This window comes from Pelodiscus sinensis, chromosome 32 (assembly GCF_052426305.1).
Source record: "Pelodiscus sinensis isolate ZL-2025 chromosome 32, ASM5242630v1, whole genome shotgun sequence".
Taxonomy (NCBI): Eukaryota; Metazoa; Chordata; order Testudines; family Trionychidae; genus Pelodiscus; species Pelodiscus sinensis.
In genome coordinates, this window is record NC_143083.1 from 5008656 (window position 1) to 5022675 (window position 14020).

Sequence of the window (14020 nt, forward strand, 5' to 3'; positions counted from 1 at the left end):
CAATGCAGGGCTGTTCTCTCCTACCGTGCCTCGGGCCGCTCAGGGCAGAGCAGGGAATTGGACCTTGGCTTCCTGAAACCCAGGCTGCTGCTCTAACCACTGGCCCTCCCTCCCCTAGGAGCTGTCCTTCCGAGGGAGCCGCTCGATCCCCTTCTCTCCTGCTGGGAGAAGACGCCACGTGAACCTCGTTCACCCCGCCCCCCTCCCGCTTGCGTTCCAGACTGACCTCGCTTGGACCTGGGCGTGCGCCATCGGGCAGCAGCGAAGCCCGAAGCCCCAAGCGCCGTGCAGCAGAGTCTGGTCTAAACACACCCTGCCACTGACAGGCCACGAGCGAGAGCGTTCCACGGAGCCGCCGTGGCCTTTTGCTCTGTTACAAACCCCTCCCGTCCCCCCATCTTCAGAACTCTGCAGCGCTGCCCTTAGGCCGTGAGGTTACCCTGCCCGCTTGGTACGTCTAGACCCTGTCAAACGGGAGCTTGACCAGAGCCTGCAAATGAACGAAGGAGCCATGAGGAACGGGGGAGACGGGCACCCGGGGAACAAAGCGACGTGCCGCCGAGGTCGCTGGACGGGCCGCGGGTCGCAGTCTGGCTCGCGCTCCGTGAGGGCAGCGGGGTTAGCAGCGGCACTCCCCCGTCGGTGATTCCGCACCCGCCTCACCGGCTCCGGCCGCTGCCCTGCCCCACGCTGCCATAGGGCTTCACCCGGCGGGGCAGCAGCAAGTCCCAGCGTCCCTCCTCTCTCCCCAGGAAACGGCTCAGCTCTGCCCTCCGAGGTGCAAAATGGTTCTGGCTCCAGGGCCTGGCCAGGCCTTGGGCTCTCCGCTTCCTGCGCGACTGGCCCGGCTCGGGGGGCCCTTGCTAAGAGATTTGTTGCCCTGCTGGAGCCAAGTCGACCTTTCCAGACCTTGGCTGCCCGAGGGCTGCCTGGCGTACCCAGCGCAAAGCCTGACCTAGAGCCCCAGGGCAGGCAGAGACCCCAAGCAGGACCAGCCCCAACTCCATCAGCCCGGCCAGGGCTGTGTCCAGCCGGGACTTAAACACCCCTAGGGACGGAGATTCCCCCCCTCCCAGGGAAATAGTTTTTCCTAATATCCAATCTAGCCCTCCCCCACTGCACCTTGAGCCCATTGCTCCTTCTTCTGCCACCTGCCCCCACTGAGACCAGCCTCTCTCCATCCGCTTTGGACCCCCCCTTCAGGGAGCTGCAGGCTGCTCTCAAATCCCCCCTCACTCTTCTCTTCTGCAGACTGAACAAACCCAAATCCCTCAGCCTCATGACTCTTAACCTGTGTCCCAGGCATGTCTGGTTTCCAGGCTAACTCCCCAGTGGGCCAACTGCTCGTAACAGGTCCCAGTCCCGTTCCATTGGTGCGCAGAGGCAGCAGCGGAGAGAGGCAGCCTATAGGGTCCCAAGGTCCTGAAAAAGCCAAGCCCATCGGCTGGACACGCTAAGACGGAACTCGACCGCGGCTTCGAGCCTGTTTGCTCCGACGTTCCGGATTGCTTACTTGCGAGGCCAAAGCATGAACACAATGCCAGTGGGCCACAGAGGAGCCTCCCCCGGGGGAGAAAGGCGACTGAACTGACAACACACACAAATCAGGCAGAGGTGGCAAATATTCGAGCTCACCTAACCCCTGCTCCCGGCCAAGACAGAGCCCTTCCCTCTGCGCTTCTCTCCCGTTCTTTGTCCTGATCTGCTTACAGCTGACCCACGCGGTGGGGTCTCCAGAGCCTCCCTCGGGAGCTTTGTCCACCCTCTGACAGATCTGGCCATTAAAAAAGGCTCCAATTTCCTTTGCTCCACTTTGTTCTATAGCCCCCTGGACCATGCCCAGACTGACAGGGCTTTGCAGTGGTGCCCGTGTTTGCCAGACAAGTGCAGGGCAAGATGACATGGATGACAAAGGAACAAAGGGGAATGGTGAAAATTTGCCAACAGCCTGTCTTGTGGGGCGTCTTGGGCGCTGAGACTTGGCCCTGATCCGCTCTGTACTTGACGGGGTTCGTAAATGTCAGGGAAGCTTAACCACGCTCTCCTTCCCATGTGGCTAACAGGGGTCAGGGGTGCTGGCTACATCCCCCCTGGCCACGGGTGCTGGGAGAGAGGTTCTGGAGGTGGCTCCGGGGGTGGAAAAGTTTGAGCCGCCCTGGCGAACAGGATGTCAGACCATTTAACCACCATCATGAGTCTAACTGCCCCCAGCTTTCTTCTGCTCTGGTCTTCCGTTCCACTCATGAAATCCAGAGTAACCCTGGGCAAAACTGGGCCCACAACTGGATTTAGACTCAGGCCTTGCGCTGTGGCCATCAGCAGGCCCCCGGCGCGCTCAGGATACTTAGAAAGAAGAAGAGAAGGGACGCCAGCAGCGGCATGAAGGACCGAGCGAGTCCCGCACGGCAGCTTACCTGGGCTTGCAGACGGGGCGAAGGGCTCGGCTGGTCCCTTACATCAAAGGCATGGTGAGAGGGACCGATATTCCCGGGCATGCATGCGCCGTGGCGCTTTTGGAAGCGAGCAGGAGGGAAACGGGCCACGTCCTGTCCCCTGTGCTGACTGACATTGACAAACCCCCGCGTACGGGCTGTTTGAAATGTGACCTATTTCCTTGTTGCAAAGACAGGAAAGCAAAGACGAGAGAAAAACTCTGCAGCTCTGAAGGGGGCAAAAGTTCTCAGAACCCGCCTGATCTGGTTGCATAGCTGCCTGTTGGGCGGCGGGACAACCTCAAATGAGGGAGGTAAAGAAACTCGGTTCTCCTAAGCAAGTGCAGGGCTGGGGGAGTGGGGCCTTGGCTTTTGGTCCAGTGCACCTCGGGAGACACGCCATGAGCTGCACGCGGATGTTGGAGTCCGTCCGCTTCCTCGGCCTCCTGCCATTAGAGCTGCCTGGGCACAATACAGCCTGTAGGCCAGATCCGGCCTGCCCCGCCATCGGATCCAGCCCATGGACTCTGCCCCAGGCAGGCTCCTGCTTGCCTCGCCCCACCCGCACGCGCTCCAAACCGCCGCTCTGGGCGGTTTTTCTTTAAAAACTGAGAGTCTGGAGGGGAGGGGGAAGCTTTAGCAGCTGCTACCATCCCCAGCACAATGCCATTATCCAGTGTCTGGCCAGAAACCAGCCAAGGGGAGTGGCCTGTTTCAATAACAGGCAGCCACGAAGCACAAGGGGCTCCAGAGCACATGGCTGCAGCCTGTGGGGGCGGGGCAGGTGGCAGTGGTCCCTCTAAACTGCTTCAGAGGGGATTAATCAGCCCTGCCCAGCCAGAGGCTCAGGGCTAACTGGGGGAGGCTGATGAATCACCCATGAAGCTGGGCTGCTCCCGCAGATTAGAGGGAACACTGGCTGGCAGGGAGGCTGATTTCAGGAATGGGCTGCTGGCTGGTAAGTCTCGTGGCCAGACTCTGCCTCTGGCACCCCAGGCCCTCCCTTCCCCAACCCCCAGCCCCCCACTCCTGGCCTCTACTCCACATACCCAAATCCTCTGCCCCCCTCCTGCACTCATATCCCCTGCTCCAGATCACAGTCCCTAGCTCACAACCCAACTCCCTGCATCCCCTCCTGTACCCCAATTCCCTGCCCTAGGTCACAATCCAGCCCCCAGTCCCCCAGTCCAGTGCCCCAGGCCACAACTGCCCCCTTCACCCAAACTCCCTCCCTTACCCCAAGCTCCCTTCTGCACCCGACCTCCATCCCAGACCCCGCACCTCCTCCATTCATATCATGGAAGGGTGCAGCCCTCGGCCACTGTCCACATTCTTGGAGGGCCCCCTGTCAAAAATTATTGCCCCCCCCCGCCCTAGAGGGAAGCACAGCTCTGAATGGCTCTCACAAGAGGGCAGTGGTCACATAGTCCCTCCCTCCGTGTGCAAACCTGCCTGGGCCTTCCTGGCACCAGCGTGGTCGGCCTCCTCCCGGGTGTGGTTTCTGCCTGTTTAAAGGGCAGGGGTTGAGATTCACTGAACCTGGAGGGAGGTATCACAACCTCCCTGCCCTTCTCAGACAGGTGCAAGCTGGATCCCAGCTAGATTTGGAGGGTGATTCTGGGGGGTGTCCCCTGTGAAGACAGGGTGCAGGCAGGGCCGGATGGAGGCATGGGCGAGCCGCGCAGCTGCCCAGGGCACCAACCGATGGGGGGTGCCTGATGGCAGCTGTAAGGGGCGTGCGGCGTCCCGCGCGCCCAACTCCCGCAGTGACGGCCTGCCCACATTTCCGCGGTGCCGGCCAGCAACGCTCTTCCCCTCTATGGCCGCGGGGCCCTACATGGCCCAGTGCATGCGCCAGCAGCAACAACTGGGCCAGACTGGGCCGCGCTTGCACTGTGCACCCTAGGGGCAGGCCCCGGGCTGTGCACCAGCGGGTGTAGCCGGGCCGCGCATGTGCCATGGGCCCCAGGGGCAGGCCCGGGCTGCACGTCAGCAGCTGTAACCAGGCCGCGCATGCGCTGTGCGCCCCAAGGGGTGAGCCTGCGCTACCTAGGGAGGTGGGCCCGCTCCCCAAGGGCGAGCCCGCGCATACGCTGTGAGCCCCAGGGGCAGCACCGTGCGCCCATGCCCGGGGCACCAGAATACCTCGGGCCGTCCCTTGGTGCAGGTGTGGGAAACATCAAGGCATAGCAGTCGGAGGGTTAATCCACTGAGGCTATGTCACGTTACCGAATTGGAGGGAAGCAGCCAGATCGCTGCTGCACCCCTAGGTGGGGGTGTTGGCCCCAGAAATTGGTATAAAAGGGAGCCATGTGGGGTATTGAATGGGAGCTTGTTGTTTGCTGATCCTGTGTACACTGTTTATGTGAGTATATAATGTCTGTGTGTGTAGATCTGTAATCTGTATGGAAGCTGAATATTTCTCTGAATGTGGTTAAGCATTGCTATGGACAGGCTGAGTAGTGAAGCCCTGTGGAACAATGGCACTTGATGGCCCAAAGACACACCTAAAGCAGGAGGGCGGAGACCCAAGAGCTGCCAGCAGAGAGAGGCTGAGGACCAGGTGACCGGCTGCATACCAGAAGAGGCCAGGAAGGGTATAAAGAGGCCATGTGGTCGATGCCATTTTGTTCTCAGCTCAGCACTTCATCCCAGAGGCAGCACTGCAGGGATTGAAGAGCCCGGAAGACCTGTGAACCCATCCTGATCGTAGGATGTGCAATAAGAACTTTTAAACCAGCAGCTGTAACATCTCTGCTAGAGCCTGCATTGAGAACTGGGAGATTCGGTGCATGTAACGTACTGTACTTTAATAACCTTACTCTCAGGCTTTTCTTTCTTGTAATAATAAACCTTTAGATATAGATTCTAAAGGATTGGCCCAGCGTGATTTGTGGGTAAGGTCCAGAGGGTAAATTGACCAGAGATCTGTGGCTGGTTTCTTGGAACCGGACAGAACTTGTTCGGGGTAGGTGGGATTGGGTGCTAGGACCCCCCACCTGTGTATAGGCCCGGGGCCATCTGGGGCACGGATATTGCTGGGGTGTCGGAGGGGTTTTGCTCGGGAGGCTTCAGGCAGGCAGCTGAAGCGCTCTGTGGGACTGGTTTGTGGCCTGTGTGGAAAGGTCACCAGTCGGGGGCTGTAAGAAGCCCCGGATTCGAGCAATTCGCCCTGAGCGGACGCCCTCAGCTGTGCCCAGACACGGCCCGGTCCGTCACAGGCTACGTCTACACAGCAGCGTTATTCCAAAATACCAGAGTCCGCGTCTGCACCGCAAGCCGTTATTTCGACATGATGTCGAGCTGGACGACTTCTCACTCCGACTCCCGTAACCCTCACTGTGCGAGGAGGAAGGGAAGTTGGCAGAAGAGTGCGCTAACTCGGACTTCCTGCTCTGTAGACAGCACCAAAAGCCGAAATGAGCTATTTGGACTTAGCTGAAGTTTTGTGGCTGATTCCAGCTTTAGCCCTGCTGTTTAGACGTGCCCAGAGGTTTTCAGATCCTCGGCTGAGCGAAAGGTGAAATAGAAGATAAAGCATCTGATGAACCGATTGTTGTTCCCCTTCCCCTCACGGGGTTCTATTGACAGCTTCCAATCTGGGATTTCTTGTCTTACGTTTCATTCTGCAGCAGTATGAGATTGTTCCCACTCATCTATATTAACGGTTTAACGTTGCACACAGGACAGCCACGCTGCATGCCCTCCCCACTCGGAACGTCCTACCCCAGATCTCTCCGCTTCCAAGCCAAATTGCACTTAAGCTAACGGGAAGCCTAAATGAGAAGCCAGGGAAATATCATGGTAGTAGAGGACAAGGGCTCTCAACCTTTGCAGGCTACAGTACCCCACGTAGGAGTCCAATTTGTCTTGCATACCTCCCCCGTTACACCTCACTTCAGAACTACTTGCTTACAAAATCACACATAAAAATGCAAATGTGCCACAGCATGCTGTTACTGAAACATTGCTCACTTCTTTATTTTTACCATATAATTATTTTAAAAATCAATTGGACTTCTATACATTTTGTACTTACATTTCAGTTAGGGGATGTCTACACTGCAGCCTATTTCGGAATAGGGCTGCAAATGTAAGTATTCGGAATTGCAAATCAAGCCTGGGATTTAAATATCCTGTGCTTGATTTGCATCTTCCCGGCCAGGCGCCGTTTTTGAAATTTACAAGCCCAGAACAACTGCCCGTGTCTACATGCAGCAGTGAAACGGGTGTTTGAAATAAAGCCCTAGTTTGAACTACCTGTTAAACCTCATTGCAGGAGGAATAACAGGTAGTTCAAACTAGGGCTTTATTTCGAACACCCGTTTCACTGCCGCGTGTAGACGCGGGCAGCTATTCCAGGCTAGTAAATTTCAAAAAATGGTGCCCAGACGGAAAGATGCAAATCAGCCATGGGATATTTAAATCCCATGGCTTGATTTGCAATTCCGAATGCCTACATTTGCAGCTCTATTCCGAAATAGGCTGCAAGTGTAGACATACCCTTAGGCTATGTCTACACTGGCCCCTTTTCCGGAAGGGGCATGTTAATTTCAGCGATCGTAATAGGGAAATGCGTGGGGGATTTAAATATCCCCCGCGGCATTTAAATAAAAATGTCCACCGCTTTTTTCCGGCTTTTAGAAAAGTAGGAATAAGATCCTCCGGAAAAGAGCGCTTTTTCCGGAGGATCGGGGCCAGTGTAGACACTCTTTTCCGGCTTTTCTAAAAGCCGGAAAAAAGCGGCGGATTGGCAGCTGACGCGCTCGGTGGGCTGGTTCGTGGCCTAGTTGGGAAGGTCTCCAGTGGAGGGCTGTAAGGAGCCCTGGTTTCGAGCAAGTCTCACTTTGCTATCAAATGGGCTTAGTAAGAACAATCGCCGGGAGGGAATGGGCAGGGCTGACCCCCGCGTCCTGCTCGATGGAACTAGAAATAGGCCCTCCACCCCGGCGACCCAGTGCCTGGCGTGCCATTGCGTGGGACGAAAAGGAACCGCGCCCTCCTGCCTGGCTCTGTAGGGAGCAGACTGGTGAAGTGTGAGTGAATTAGGCTTTATTTTTGTATTATAGTAGATCTATAATTTAAATGCCGCGGGGGATATTTAAATCCCCCGCGCATTTCCCTATTACGATCGCTGAAATTAACATGCCCCTTCCGGAAAAGGGGCCAGTGTAGACGTAGCCTTTAGAGTGTAAAAAAGTCTGCTAGCTTGGAGAGTGCTTCTTATGTAGCCTGTAGGCCAGTGGTCACCAACCAGTCGATCGGGATTTACCAATCGATCTTGGAGCCTCTGACAGGGGATCTGACTGGTTTGGCTGAGAGGCTGTCAAGCACTAGCACTTCAGCTGCCCCTACCCGCACTGCCATGCTGCTCCTGCCCAGAGCCTCAGAGCTGCCCCTAGGAGCCTCTTGCTTGTGGTACAGGGTGGGGGAGACAGAGGTAGGGGGCACTGATGTCTCTCTGTCCCCCTCTCCTGTCCCCCATCTTCACAGAGTGAGGCAGGCGGGGCCTCTGTGAAGGGGTGGAGCAGGGGTATTTGGGTTTGAGGTAGATCTTGGGCTGACTTAAATTCAAAAAGTGATCTTGTGCTTAAAAGGGTTGGAGACCCCTGCTGTAGGCAAATACCTAGGCGAGTTGATGTGCCCTCTGGAAGATGTCTGCATACCCCCAAGGGGTGCGTGTATGTGGGGGAGCCTGCACTACCCTGCCGTGGCAGTACATGGTGATGTCTGCTTTGTCCACAGTGCAGATTTCTGGCCTGTTTCAAGCCTGGGGCGCCGAAGCACACAGGCACGGGGAGCTCTGAGAGTCAGGAAGTGTTTGGAATAGCAAAGCAGATTAAGTATCAGAGGGGTCGCCGTGTTAGTCTGAATCTGCAAAAGCAACGAGGAGTCCCGTAGCACCCAATAGACTAACATGCGTGTGAACAAGTGGGTCGTTGCCCACGAAAGCTTATACGCCAATACTTCCGTTAGTCTAGAAGGTGCCACAGGACTCCTCGCCAAAGCAGATTACGCGTGTGTCACGTGATTGGGTTTTAAAGTGAGTGGACAGGTCACGGCTGCACCCACGGGGGGGTGCCCCCAATTTGGTACAAAGTGTCCATGTGAGGTGTCAAAGGGAGGCGTACGCTCTGCTGATTCGATGTGTGACACGCCTGTGCTTGGGTGACGTCTGTCTGTGGAGTTATGAATATGGGCTCTGTACTGGTTCCCTGTCGGGGAGGGAGCCATGGGCCTGGACTGCCTGTTGTCCAGGAGGAAGGACTGGTCAGTGACTGGCTGTGCTAGCTAGCACTGCTGATGGACAATGGCTCTCGGAGCATGCCTGAGGGATGCGTCCGGAAGGCTGCAGACCAGCCAGTGCCTCGTGGCTGCCGGCATGTGAGACACAGACAGGTCACTTGGTCATGTGACCAGCTCCAGCTTGGGCGACACCAGGAATATAAAAGTGCCATGAGGCTTCTCTGTCGTGTCTCCAATCTTGCTCCTGATCCCAGATGCAGCCTTGCGAGGGACAGCGAGCCGGGAAGGATTGCCGACCCATCCTAATACAGGATGCGCACCAGAGATTCTAAGCGAGAGGTTTGTAACATCTTGTGCGTCAAGAACTCAGTGCCTGGCGTGTGTCAGGCACTCACTTAGCAATCTCACTCGCAACCTTTTCTTTCTTTTATTCATAAACCTCTGGATTTTCGATTCTAAAGGACTGGCCCAGCGTGCCCTTGGGGGTCAGATCGAAAGTGTACATTGGCCTGAGACTGTGGCTGGTTCTTTGGGACCTGGAGGAAGTGTTCGGAGTTGGTGAGATCAGATTTTATAACCTCTCACCTGTGTGAGGCCCGGGGCTGATTGTGGCACAGGAAAAGCTGGAGTGTGTGAGGGGTTTTGCTCGTGAGGTTCCTGCTGGCCGGATTGGCAGCTGACGCGCTCGGTGGGCTGGTTCGTGGCCTAGTTGGGAAGGTCTCCAGTGGAGGGCTGTAAGGAGCCCTGGTTTCGAGCAAGTCTCACTTTGCTATCAAATGGGCTTAGTAAGAACAATCGCCGGGAGGGAATGGGCAGGGCTGACCCCCGCGTCCTGCTCGATGGAACTAGAAATAGGCCCTCCACCCCGGCGACCCAGTGCCTGGCGTGCCATTGCGTGGGACGAAAAGGAACCGCGCCCTCCTGCCTGGCACTGTAGGGAGCAGACTGGTGAAGTGTGAGTGAATTAGGCTTTATTTTTGTATTATAGTAGATCTTTTAGTAATTGCTTTTGCATTGCTTTGCGCTGGATTAAGCTTTAGAATTTATAGTATTTAAGGTTTAAATTGTCTAGTCATTGTTCTTAAGGCTCGTGAAATGTAAACAACTGTATTAACTGCTTAAAGCTTGCAATAAATGAGCAAGTGGCTAAGTAGCCCTGGAGTGTCCTGGTTTCCCTTGGTGCCACAGGACTCCTCGCTGGTTTCCCTTGGATCTAAAATTAATCAAACCACAGCACAGTGTACCTCTGCCACACAGCTGGGCCACTCTGATTCCACCCAGCAGAGGGCAGTGGTGTGCAGGCGCACGCTCACACACACACACACACACACAGAACTCACATCTGTGCCATATTATGGCTGCCCCATCTGCAAATGCATTCACAGCCCGGTTGCTGACTAAGCCCTAACTACACAACACGCCACAAGCACACCCGTCAGTGCCACGGCCCCTGCCACAGGAGGGCCTGGCCGCAGAGTGCATACCGTAGGAAGAAATGTCCGTGGCCCTGCTGTCCTGCAGCAAGATATGGCAGGGGGACAGATTTTCAGACACGTGGCTCAGCCCCATCGATATAGCCCAGAAATGACTCCCATATGTGAGCACATCGCCCTCCTCCACCACGTGCTTTACGACTCCCCAGCGACAGCCACGCTGTGTGAGTCAATCTCGCTACCCCCGCGGGGGCCGCCTTCCCTTTCTGGGGCCTTGAAACTGTTCCCCTGGCCCCACCCAGAGCCAAGACACCTTCCCTAATGAAATGTGTTTCAGGCTGAGCGACGCTGAAGGACACACTCACCCTTCGAGGGACTAGCAGGAACCGGGGCCTCCTGGGGAAACGTAATGCACCGGAAACCCCAGCGGCGGGGAGAGGGGGAAGAGACAGGTCCTCTGGATTCAAAATCAACAGGCTGGTGAGGTGGGGAAGACAGGTGCAGGGTTGGGGGAACAGCCAGGGGCGTGGGAGGCCTGCAGGCAAATCCTTTGTGCCTCCATTCCCTGCCCCTGTCTCTGTCTCTGCATTGGGGATGCCCTGCCTCTCGGGGCATGGGGGAGGGTAAATCCACGAACAGCTGTGAGCTGCTCAGAAATTCTGGGGACTGAGGCTAAGTACGTGCTGTGCCGTCCCACCAGCACCAGGCCTTGGGGCCTGTCAGCTCACTCCGGCTGCACTCCCTGGTGGAAACGGCGCTGCTCCCGATCGACACCGTGAGAAGAGAATCAGGCTTTTGGTTTGACAACCCCGGGGGGGGGGAGGGGAACTGTTGTGCAAAGGTCCCAGGCAGCTGAAACCCTTTTCTGGGAACTGATCAAAGGGTGCAGTTAGAGAGGGAGGCAGCCAGCTTTGTATGGCAGCGGGAAGATGGAGGCTTTTGCGGTTGAGTCAACTGGCAAGCCGCGTTTAACTGTGAGCAAGGGACTGCAGCCATCTCTGGGTGTGCAGCACAGTCCAGCCTCAGGAGTCTTAGTAGCCGTCGCTGTCAAGCCGAGCCGCGTGTTTCCTGTGTCCTGACTGGCCTTGGCCAAGGGCTTTCTCTCAGGCTACACGTTGGTGCTTTGCTCAAAGCCCCCCAGGCCTGGGCTATAAGCCATGTCCCCTTCCAGCTGGCCGTCGTCCGATAACACGTTCACGCTGGGCCTGTGTTCTCCGGAGTGAAACCCCGTCCCGTGTGGAAGGGGCAGTTACGGTGACATCCGGTGACTGGCACCAACCCCCTTTCATCACCCCGCTGCAAGTCAGACCTGTGAGGAATGAGACCGACAGGAGGTATCTAACACCCAGTCTCCTGCTTCCGACTGCAGCTCTTCCCTTGTCCTTTTGGCGGGTTTCAGGGGCCGCCGTGGGAGTCTGCTTCAGCAAATACAACAAGGAGTCCAGGAGCCCCTTAAAGACTCAGTTTCACTAGGGCGCAAATGTTTACGAACGCCGAGGCCCTAATACAATTGTCCATCTTTAAGGAGCCGCCAGACTCCCTGTTGTTCTTCCTCTTTTGTATTTCTCTCAGCTCAGACTAGGACAATCAAGGGGGTCAGTTTCACCTTTGTTTGTTTGGTTTGGTCCATTTCACTGCAGGTTCTCAGCCCAGCAACATGTGAGTGGCGAAGGGAGAGTTCTGGCGCAGTGGGGGGCTGTCTGCTCTGGAACCCGGGTCCCCCCACGCTGTGATGGGAGATTCCCACTGACTCACCCACATGTGGATTAACCCAGACACCTAAGCTCAGCCTGAGGAGATAACAGGGGGATTCCCAGGGGGAGAGACAAAGGGAGAGAGGCGGAGACTAACACCGGACAAGGAGCAGTTGCTGGTGGGGAAACAGGAGGGAATGAGCCTAACCTGGGGGCTGGAAGTCTAGGGGGGTGATGGACCCCCCTAACCCAAGGGATCTGAGGCCTCCTGGCCCAGACTCCTGTAGCCACGTCACGTCTGTGCTGTTCTGTATCCCGGAGGAGCAATGACCCCTCTCTGGTCTCTGGCTGGCAGACTGTTCTTGCTGCTCTGGGGCTGCAGGATTTGGGGGACCCTGACTCGGTGTCACACGAGTAAATGATTCGCTGCTGCTGTTTACTGCGCTAGCACCTAGAGGGCCTAAACAGCCTCATTGCGCAAGGTGCTGTACAAATGTGAACTGCTCATTGAGACAGACGAAAGATGCCGGCCCGTATGTTAGGCCCAGCTCAGTGGAGGCAGGGACAGCTGGCTCATAGAGAAGAGGGGCTAACGGAAGGTGAACTCCTCACACACAGACCTGGTTCCTGCTCTGATGTCGCCGTGGTACAAAAGGGTCGCAGCGCAGCAGCAGGCCAGTGCATCCCACCCGTCGCGTCGGGGTGCCACGTCCGCATCCCAAGGCCACGTTCCAGCCAAGGGTCACTGTGCCACGACACTGTGTCACCAGGCAACATGGCAACATGGCAAGGCCACAAATACTTTGGGGGGGCTCTTTAATGTTCCGACCAGCTATCGCTGGGAGCACCCCACAGATCTGGGGGGATCTGACACCAGTAACTAGTGACAATGACCGTGCTGTGCATCAGGCTGTGGCCACAATCCAACAGTGGACAGTGGCTCCGTGGGGTCTCCCCGTTTACCGAGTGGTGGCAGCTGAGCAGTCCGGACCCTAGAGCAAAAGTGGGGAAAATCTGAGCGGTGTTGAGTGCATTTGAAATATGATGGGAACCTGAATCCTTATGTGACCTCTTGCTGGTTGTGGCCACACGAGGGCGCAGTGTAACTGAGCATCTGCATGTGTGTGATTCCTGGGGCATTGCTTTTAAGGCCCTTGCTGATCCCATAGCTCAAAACCAAGACAGTCCAAACTCGTGAGACTGCAGCAAAGCCACAGGCGTTGGATTTTGATTGACCCCTGGAAACAGGACCAAAATTCTTCCTTGAACGAGAGAGAGGCTCCGGAAACAACTGTCTTTGTTGTTAGTGGAGCGGTGGGGTAGGGAACATGCCAGTCATCCCCCGAATCTTCATTTCATCGCCGCTGTCCTCTACTGGAGAAAGTCTGAACTGCACAACTGTGTGTCTGCCACCCCGTACTGTTAGCAGCTTGGTGAAGGTTCTCTGCTTGCTCTAGTGCCAGAGGCCTCTGCTTGGAAGGCGCCGGATCTTAATTCTGTCCCTGCTGTGGCTTTCCAAGAGGTCACTACACGCCGGACAGCCACAGCCAGGAAGTTCCGGAGTAAGTCACCATAAGCCTGACCAAAGCTCGGGGTTGGGGGCACAATGACGAGGGCGAAAGGACCTCGGGGTCTGAGTCCCAGTCGCTGTGGCCGGGGCCCTGTGAGGGGAGGGAGAGCGCATGGGTCTAGTGGGCAGAAGAGAGAGATTCTGTGCTCAGAGGCTGGGCGAGGAGGCTGCAGACTGGCCTTTAACGTTGCCCCCTTGTCTGTTACAACGCGGTCTCTAGCCGCTCTGCAGTTCAGCGGAGACACCACAAAACCCAGACTGGAGCCTGGGAAGAATCTCAGCCCGTCGGGGGGAGGAGAGAAGGGGCAGCAAGTCGGCTGTTTGCAGCCTCGTTTCCTGGTCATTCCCGGTGGCGCGCTGGCCGACAAGCCTTAGCAGGGAGACGGCCTTTGCCTGGCCGCGGGCCGCTGGCTGCAATTGGCAGCTCTACCCGGCCAGGAGCGGGCCCGTTGACAATCGGGCACTTTGTGTCACTGCGAGGGCTCAGACAATGGGCAGCGTGGAGAGGAAGGAAGCCGCTCTTCCCACCCGCCAAGAGCCCAACCCGGCCCTGGCCGCCTCCTTCCCCACCGGCCTTCCGCCCATGCGCCATCCCCTGGGGGCTCTCAGGGCTGGGACCGAAAAGGCCTTTCCTTGCCTGATGCT

At 56.8% G+C, this 14020-nt stretch overlaps 1 protein-coding gene across 1 annotated transcript in view; it reads right to left on the bottom strand.

Moving 5' to 3' along the window:
- The window catches only part of ZAP70 (zeta chain of T cell receptor associated protein kinase 70), a 58639-nt gene extending 56018 nt beyond the window's left edge, over positions 1-2621 (bottom strand). The window contains exon 1 of the mRNA XM_075903180.2: positions 2415-2621. The gene's annotated coding sequence lies outside the window, so the exon portion shown is untranslated. The remainder of the gene's footprint in view (positions 1-2414) is intronic.
- Between the last annotated feature and the right edge of the window lie 11399 nt (positions 2622-14020).